We start from the raw sequence: 8,649 nt of genomic DNA, 5'->3' as shown, positions 1-8,649 counted from the left end.
TGGGGGCTGGGCTGATATGTTTCAGGGTCAGAGAGTCCTTGTTTCCAGTTCTGGGGGTGCATGGTTGCTGTCACAGTTGCTCTATGTGCCCTGGTGACACACAGCCCTGGCTGGTGGGAGCCTTCCCTGGCAGGAGCTGGCAGATCACCAAACACATTCCCCAAGCCTATCTGCCATTTGTGGTCAAGCAGCTTTGTTCTGAGAGGAAAGCTGTGTCCTGGGCGCATGCCCGCTGGCAGCAGTGTCTCTTGTGGGGACAGAATGTGACTGCATGGAGAGGTGTCATGAGCCGAGCCTGTCCCCTCTGTGGTCACAAGGACGAGAACCTGGGTGAGGGGAAGGTGCCCCAGGTGCCTGAGCACTAAGTCAAGGTGCTTTCATGGAGGAAGGGACAGAAGAGGTGTGGCATGATAGGGAACCCTGTCTGTGCGGGGGGAGGGCCAGGGGTGCCCCCACTTCAGGATTTGGGACATCCTGAGCCGTCACCAGGACCGCTGGGGTGTGGGAAAGCATTACCCACACTTCAGGGAAGGGAGACAGGGCAGGATCAAGACAAAGGACAGTAATGGGGGCCTCAGTTTGGTGCCCTGGGGCTCAGGGCCTGCTTGGGACCTGCAGGCTGGTGTCAGCTACAGCTTCAAGGATAGTTTGTGTGTGAGTGTCGTCTGTGTATCTGTCTCTCAGGCCAGCATCATAAATGAGTCAGCCAAGGCAGTGATGGCTCATGCCTGTAATCAGATGGTGCTGAGATCTGAGGATCAAGGTTCAAAGCCAGCGTGGGCAGGAAAGTCTGTGAGACGTATTGCCAATTAGCAACGAAAGTCAGAAGAGGTATGGCTCATCAGCCTTCAGCAAGAAAACTAACAGGTAGCACCTACCCATCAAGCCCCAGAACTGGCACGCGCGCGTGCCATTCTTTCTCTCCACCAGCTACACACATGCACACACCCATATGCACACGCACGCATGTACAAGTGTGCACGCGCACGCGTTCACACACACACACACACACACACACACACACTACTTCTGTTACAATTTTGGTTATCTTCTATTTTGCCAAACACATCCTCTTCTTCCCCCAGGAACAGCCAAGAGAAGAATTAATTTAGATTCTTTTGCGGTGCTGGGCCTCGCATTGGACGGCTGGCTCTACCGATCTCTGGGCAGCCCTGGTAACTGGGTTTAATGATTTCCCACTCCTTGCATCCTTGACAAAGCCCTCATGTGCCACTGGCTCAGGCTGTCTTCATTTTGTTGTCAGCTTTAGGTTTCTTATCTTGGCCGGGCACTCCAAGCCTCTGCTCAGAACACCTGCTCCTCCACACCCCTGCCTCATATCGTACTGGATGCTTCCCTCCATCCCATCTCCTCATCCTCTTCCGTTAAAAACCTTGTTTGGCCCAGGATTGCATTTGTCAATTGAAAGCAGATGTTGGTCATTAGCTCTTATCAGAAGCCACTGCCTGGAGCTTGCTTTGGGGTGCAGGATGCAAGACAGGACTGGTGACCATGTGCCACTAGGGAAATGGAGATACAGTCACTTAATTTACCAAGACTGTCCCCGAAGGAAGGGACATTATCTCCTAAGAACGAGCACACGACAAAGTACGGCAGGAGATGAGAACTGCTCACGCCTGCCCAGCAGGCTGGAGAATAAAATGGAAGGAAGGGTTTGAAATCTTTTCACACCAAGCTGAAAGAATTGGGGTCAAGAGCTCTTCACAATTAACTCATGTGGAGGTAGCCTCCTCATACCCAATGTGTTCTCTGGTGTGACCGTTCCACAGCCTTTTCTGCACTTCTGACCCCACATGTCAGGTCTGCAGGAAAGTCAGCTGGTTGGGTTAGGGGGAGCAGAGTTCGAGGACGTCTGAGCATCAAGTGCCAGGAAGCTTCAGTTTCCTTAGGCCTTTTGATCAGGCTTACTGGGACTTGAACCCCGGGTCATGCATTTTTGCTTGGCTTTTTCTGTTCAAGGTTGGTGCTCTCCTATTTGAGCCACATCTCCACATTTTTGGTTGTTGATTGCAGGTTAAGAGTCTCTCAGGTTTGCTTGCCCAGGCTGGTTTTGGACCTCGATCATCAGATCTCAGCCTCCTGAGTAGCTTGGATTACAGGTGTGAATCACTAGTGTATAAAAAGAACGGTTCATCTTATAGCTGATGGTATCTTAGGTTTGCTAATAACTGCTGTGAAGAGAGAAAACAAGTACTAGAATTCAGCACCAGCTTGTCTCATAACCAAGAGGGTGGCTGGGTTACTGGGTTACTGGGCTCCTGAGTTCCTGGCTTACTTGTTTCCTGAGTTCCTGAGTTCCTGGGTTCCTGGGTTTCTGGGCTTCCTGGGCTCTTGGGCTCCTGGGTTACCTGCTTCCTGGGTTTCTGGATAATGGCCACCATGTGGATACACTGGACAAGAGGAGGATGCATGTCCTGGGTCCAATGGAGGGGGGACAGAAGGAGAGTTCATTGCACTGCTCACAATGGTGCCTAATTTATATTTATGAATGTTTTATTTCTGGAACATTCCAGGCCATACTTCTGGAGTGTGGTTGCTGTGGGTAATTGGAGAAGAAGCCATGGACAAGGCAGGGCTGTGCAGCAGTCAGGGTACATGTGACAGGAAACAGGTGGCATCGTGAGAAAGGAGAGATGGAAGAGATGGCGGGGGTGGGGGGGCGGACCCACTGTCCCTGGGGACAGGCCCCTGCCACCCGAGGCCTGCAGGAGCAGGAGGAGGTGGCGTCCTTCCTTCTTTCCTTCCTTCCTTCCTTCCTTCCTTCCTTCCTTCCTTCCTTCCTTCCTTCCTTCTTTCCTTCCTTCCTTCCTTCCTTCTTCTTTCCTTCTCTCTCTCTTTCTCTTTCTCTCTTTCTCCCTCTGTCTCTTCCTTTCTTTCTTTCTCTCTTTCTTTTGTTTTTCCCGTGCTGGTTCTGGGGCTTGAACTCAGGGTCTGCATACTATCTCTGAGCTTTCTGTGCTTAAGGCTACTTGCGCCAGAGCTCTACTGTGGCTTTTTGTGGTAAATTGGAGAAAAGAATCTCATGGACTTTAATGTCCAGGCTGGCTTTGAACAGTGATCCACTCAGATTTCAGCCTCCTGAGTCATGGGATTAGAGGTGTGAGCCGCCCTGGGCTAAGGTGGCATTCTTGAGAAAGGATTGCATTGAAACCTTAGATGGGGACCACCTGACAGGGGTGTGGGATAGTGGGTGATGCCACATGGTACTTGCTGCAGACCCGCAGCTGGCCCTGAGGCAGGCATGGGAAGCATGGTCAGGCTCCCAGCAAGGCCCAAGGGCCTGGCGCCTGGATGGGATCACCTTGTCAGACCACCCTGCAGGGGCCAAAGCAGAGCGTGAGAGGGTGGACAGGGATATGCGGGGCACAGGGGCTGGCACCCCTCTCAGGGCTCAAGCTGTGCAGGGACCAAGGGCTCGGGCCTGTGCAGGATGGAGGAGTGCTGGGGAGCAGGGTTTCATGTTGAAGGGGGCAGGTCTCCCCCCAATGCACTGTGAGACAGAGGCTCAGGGAGCCCAGGCTGCCAGGCCACACCTGAGCCATGACCCATGCCATGGGAAAGTTGGAAAGTTGGAGCGCCATGTTTCAGCAAGGGTAGGACCCTGAGAGGGAGACAGAGGGGGTACAGAGTAAGGTGGGCAGGGTGGGCAGGGGGAGGAGAGGCCGAGCAGGAGGTCAGGGGTTAAACTCAGGGTCTTGAAGATACCTGTGGAGCTAGCAGAGAAGGATCATGTTTAAGTAGGCTTTCCTTTAAGTATTAAAAAGAATGGTCGTGATGAAGGTGATGTACGGAGGGGTGACAGTGACATAGGTCAGGCAGGGAGCATGTTTCTCTTTGGACAGTGTCACGCAGGAGCAGGTTTGCACAGGCACCCTGTGGTTGCTGTGGGAAAGTGGGCTGTGGGGGAGTTGAGGGGCTGTGGGGGAAGGCACTGGGGTCATCCAGTGATGGCGCCCCCATAGGGCATGCCCTATTTTTTTTGGTCAGTCACAGAGCTTAAACTCAGGGCCTGGAAAAGTCTCAAGGCCTTTCCTGCCTGGGCTGGCTTTGAACTACAATCTTCAGATCTGTTTTGGAAGAAGAAAGGACACAGTTTTCTAATTATTACCAAATGATGAGCCAGGGGTAAAGTGCCACAGAGGATCCTCCGCGGACACCCACATCCGCCTGAGACCCCACAGCCCCAGGAGTCAGTGGTTCCGAGAATATGGGGGTGTTGTCACCTCCTGAACACACTCCAGGCTGTGCTGAGGGTGGAGAACCAAGCTAGGAGTCGCCCAGGACCCCCACCCCCGCTCCAGAAGATGCAAAGGTGTCACCAGCAAGGTCCTGGGCGACTTGATTGGGGACAACAATCCAGGAAGATGGGGCACCTAACCTCTTCGTATCCACAGAGATCCTCAGGCTGCCACTGGCAGGTTCCTCGCCCTGTCCACACAGGGATTACGTGGTTGGTTGGTGGGATTGTTTTGGGCACAGGGGAGGCTGGGGACCAGGAGTGGAGCGGCCATGTCTGGGCCATTCCGGAAGCCCTTCACAACAGGAAGTGTGTAGTCGGGCAGGGCAGCCACCGCCCCTGGAAACCAGGCACCAAGGAGGGTCTGTGTTCTGGCAAGTGGTGCGGGGGGGGGGGGAAGGGCACCCCAATTTGCTCATTCCCAGGGGTTCCCAAACCATAGTTGCCCCAAGCTACCTTCTTCAGTTTTAGCATCTACTCAATCTACTTCTACCACTGAGAACTGTGAGTTTTTTTCTTTTAAGAATATTTACTTTAAAAGTCCCTGTTATCTATGTGAGTCAATAATGCCAGTGACAGCAAGGATTTGAGGTGCTACTTTGCTTTGCAATACACGTCAAATGGCCCCGGCAATTAAAACCAAAGATGGCAATCTTGGAAGGACCAGGAAGGACCTTGGAAACTTGCTCCTATCGTTAAGGAGATTTTAATTAGGAGGAGATGTCTGCTGACTTTTTTAAACAAACTTCTTTTTAGCTTTTAGCCCCTCCCCCCACTCTTGCTGTTAAAGAGAAGCTTAGTCTGAGCTCTCATTTGCAGAACCAACAAAAGGCATAGAAGTTAAAGAGCTGTCCATCTTGTCTTCCCCTCACTCTGTGTGGCTGACCTCCAGTTACCTCTTGTATCCTGTCTTAGCCTGTTTGGGCTGCTAAGATCAAAATGCCTTAGACTAGGTATTCATTATTTATTTTTTTTGTTATTTACTTACTTATTGCCAATTGTAGGTTTTGAACTCAGGGCCTGAGTGCATGGCCCTGAGTTCTTTTTGCTCAATGCTAGTGCTCTACCACTGTGAGCTACAGCAGCCCTGGTGGTTCATTGGAGATAAGAGTCTCATGGGCTTTCTTGCCTGGGCTGGCTTTGAACCACGATCCTCAGATCTCAGCCTCCTGAGTAGCTAGGACGACAGACATGAGCCACCAGTGCCCAGCCTTAGACTAGGTAATTTATAAACCATAGTAATTTATTACTCTCAGTTCTAGAGGTTGGAAGGGCATATACATTCAGACAGAATGGATCGTGGGACTGAGGAAGGTGGAGTTTGGAGGCTGCTGTGGGCCTGGGGTAGTGTGTGAGTGTGAACTGATTCCAGCCTGCTGTGAGGAGTATGGGGGGAGGGGTGAACCTCCTTCTCACAGGCTCTCTGGGGTACAGAGACCCCTGGAACTAAGTCCTGCATTTCCCAGGCTCTTTGGGGTATGGCAGTGAGGTGGCTGTGCACTCCTGTTGGGACTGACCAATGTGTGTGTTAGCAGTTGAGGCCCTGGGACAATAGAAAGTTCTGGATGTGCCCTAGATTCTGGTGTCCTTGAGGTCCCGTCCCAGGTCCCTACAGGTCATCGGTCAGGCTGTTGGTGACCCTTTTTTAGAATGAGGAGTCGGAGGCATCCACTCTGTAGAGCCCGGGGTGGCCCTGGCTGGTAAGCAAGGCAGATCCCTGAGCAGCCTGGCCATTTATCACCCTGCAAAGGGACACTGGGCTTTTCCCATGGCCCTTCTCCAAACTGCAGAGGGGACCCTGCGCTCAGTCTGGGGGAGATGGATGGTGTCATTATCTGTGTCACGCGGTGATACATCTCAATTTGCAGCAGACGAAGCTCTTTCTACATGCAGCGTCTTCCCAGAGCTGCGATTCATCACCTTCAATCTTTCATTGACTTCCCAAGTGTGGGTGGGTGGCAGGGAGGAGCAGCCCACGGTGGCCTGGGCTGCTGTCACTCCTCAGAGGCTGAGGCAGGGGACAGCCAGCGTGGGAAGGGCCTGGCTAGGGTGGGGGTAGGGCTTAAGGTAGGCTGGAGCAATAGCAGCTTCAATGGGCCAGAGAAGGAGCCATGAAGGGAAGTGACCAGCTCAGCCCTAGGGGGGGGGAGTTCCACTTCTGGCTTCTTCACCAAAATGTCTCCCAGGGAAGAGGGCAGACTGGACTCCAAGCACAAAAGAAACACCAGAGTCTTCTGTGCCAAGGGAGTATGGAAGGGTTTATTCGAGATGAAATGGGGTGCTGTTTGTGTAAGGTTAATTTTCCTCCCAAATGAGGGGGTTGTCTCTCACTGCAGGGATTCAATAGCAAGTGGGTAATTAAGGTGGTTGTGTGTGTGTGTGTGTGTGTGTGTGTGTGTGTGTGAAGAGGGGGCTATTGGTGTCAGTGTGGTGGGAAAACAAACACTGCTTCCTTGCTTCCAGGTCTGAGGAGAAAAAAACAAAAGAATAAAAAAAGCTCAAGGATAGCCTGGTTCCCATGGGGAAAGTGGGAGCAGGCCCATCAGCGGGGACCACAGGACCCTGCCCAGGCTGTGGGGGGCTTTAATGAGGATGGAATGGCTGAGGGGCTTTGCAGGTGTGTGGGAGGAGCCAGAGGCAGAGCGGCAGACATGTGGGAGGAGCCAGAGGTAGAGAAGCAGGTGTGTGTGGGAGGAGCCAGAGGTAGAGAAGCAGGTGTGTGTGGGAGGAGCCAGAGGTAGAGAAGCAGGTGTGTGTGGGGGAGCCAGAGGCGGAGCAGCTGGTGTGTAGGACGAGCCAGCCATCTGCATCACACCAATTGGCCTAGGAAATGGCGGATTCATTTTACAAAGCAGTATTGGTTTCTCCAGTTATCTTTTGTGTTCTTGTTTTGTGTAGAGAAGGGGAGAGATGTGTTTGTTCTAACTGGAAGAAGTACCACAGCGAGTGTGGGCGTGCAGCCTCGTGTACAGATGGCTCTCAGCTCCACGGTGAGGGGGCAGCAGGGGGCAGCAGAGAGCAGCGGGGCCTGCGGCAGGTGCAGCTCTGCTGGGTCAGGCGAGGCTGGCTGTTGACCTGCTTAGGAGGAGCGCTGTGTGTGGTGGAAGGTGTGTCTTATGTTTCCGAGGAAGATGGAAATCTGTAATGTGGAATCTCCTCACCCCCCCCACCCCCATCTCTGTCTCTCTCTCTTCCTCCTCTATCTCATAGGATTGAACTCAGGGCCTTTGCTTGGCACATCTCCGTGTCATTTCCAGCCTGGCTTCTTGCTGGCTGTTTTCTGAGATAGAGTCTTGCTTCCTGTCGCAGTCGCATGCCTGAGCTCAGACGGAGGACCTTAGGCTTTCTGTCATCGTTGATGGATTACAGGCACCTGTCACTGCCTACATTACCTTTGTTGGGGCAGAGACTTTTCAGACTTTTCTGTCCTGGACTGGCCTTGGACCTCAATCCTCCTGTTCTCAGTCCCTGCATGCGCCACTGGTGCCAAGAAAATCTTATTTATTTCTTTCAGTTTTTGGTCAGTCTTGGGGCTTGAACTCAGGGCTTGGGCACTGTCCCTGGGCTTCTTTTGCTCAAGGCTAGCACTCTACCACTTGAGCCACAGTGACACTTTTTCTATTTATGTGGTGCTGAGGAATTGAACCCAGGGCCTCATGCATGCTAGGCAAGCACTCTACCACTGAACCACTTTCCCAGCCCTGGAAAAAGAAATATTCATTTTTTACATCAAAACCCCAGCTGTGAGCTGGTCCTGTCTCCTGGCACTGATGAGGTATACATGTTATATACCAGTTAGTCATATATGTTAACCTACACATTTTGCAGCCAAATGTGAGTCATACTAGTTTTTTTCCCAACGGGCAGTCAGAGCAGGGCTAGGGCAGCTGAAGCAGGGTAAAGGCAGGGAGGGGCGGGCAATGGCACGCAGGGGCAGGGCAGTGGCAGGCAGGGGCGGGGCAGTGGCAGGCAGGGGCGGAGCAGTGGCAGGCAGGGGCGGGGCAGTGGCAGGCAGGGGCGGGGCAATGGCAGGTGTTTCAGAAGCAAGGCTGAAACCTCAACCTGGGCTGCCCAGGGCTTGCTGAGCTGCTAATGCCAGGAAGCTGGGGGCCAGGAGAAGGCAGAGATCCTCAATGCAGAAAGACAAGAAAGTAGACTACCCAGAATGAAATAAAAATGGAATTCCAGTGTCGTGACTAGACTTCACTTTTACTCTTGACAGATGGAAACTCTTGATGCAAAAAGATTTTTCAAGTTAGTGCCACAATATTATGCCCCCAGACCTCAGCAACTTCTATTTTCTTTCGTACTTCTGCCCACTCCCCAGGTGCAGGCCTGCTGTCTGTGGGCTCTTTTCTGCTTCTTCCCCACCCGGGCTCTGGGTCCCACCT

The sequence above is a fragment of the Dipodomys spectabilis genome, unplaced genomic scaffold, assembly GCF_019054845.1.
Source record: "Dipodomys spectabilis isolate Male_0828 unplaced genomic scaffold, ASM1905484v1 ptg000080l, whole genome shotgun sequence".
Taxonomy (NCBI): Eukaryota; Metazoa; Chordata; class Mammalia; order Rodentia; family Heteromyidae; genus Dipodomys; species Dipodomys spectabilis.
Note: the sequence above shows the minus strand (reverse complement) of the source record.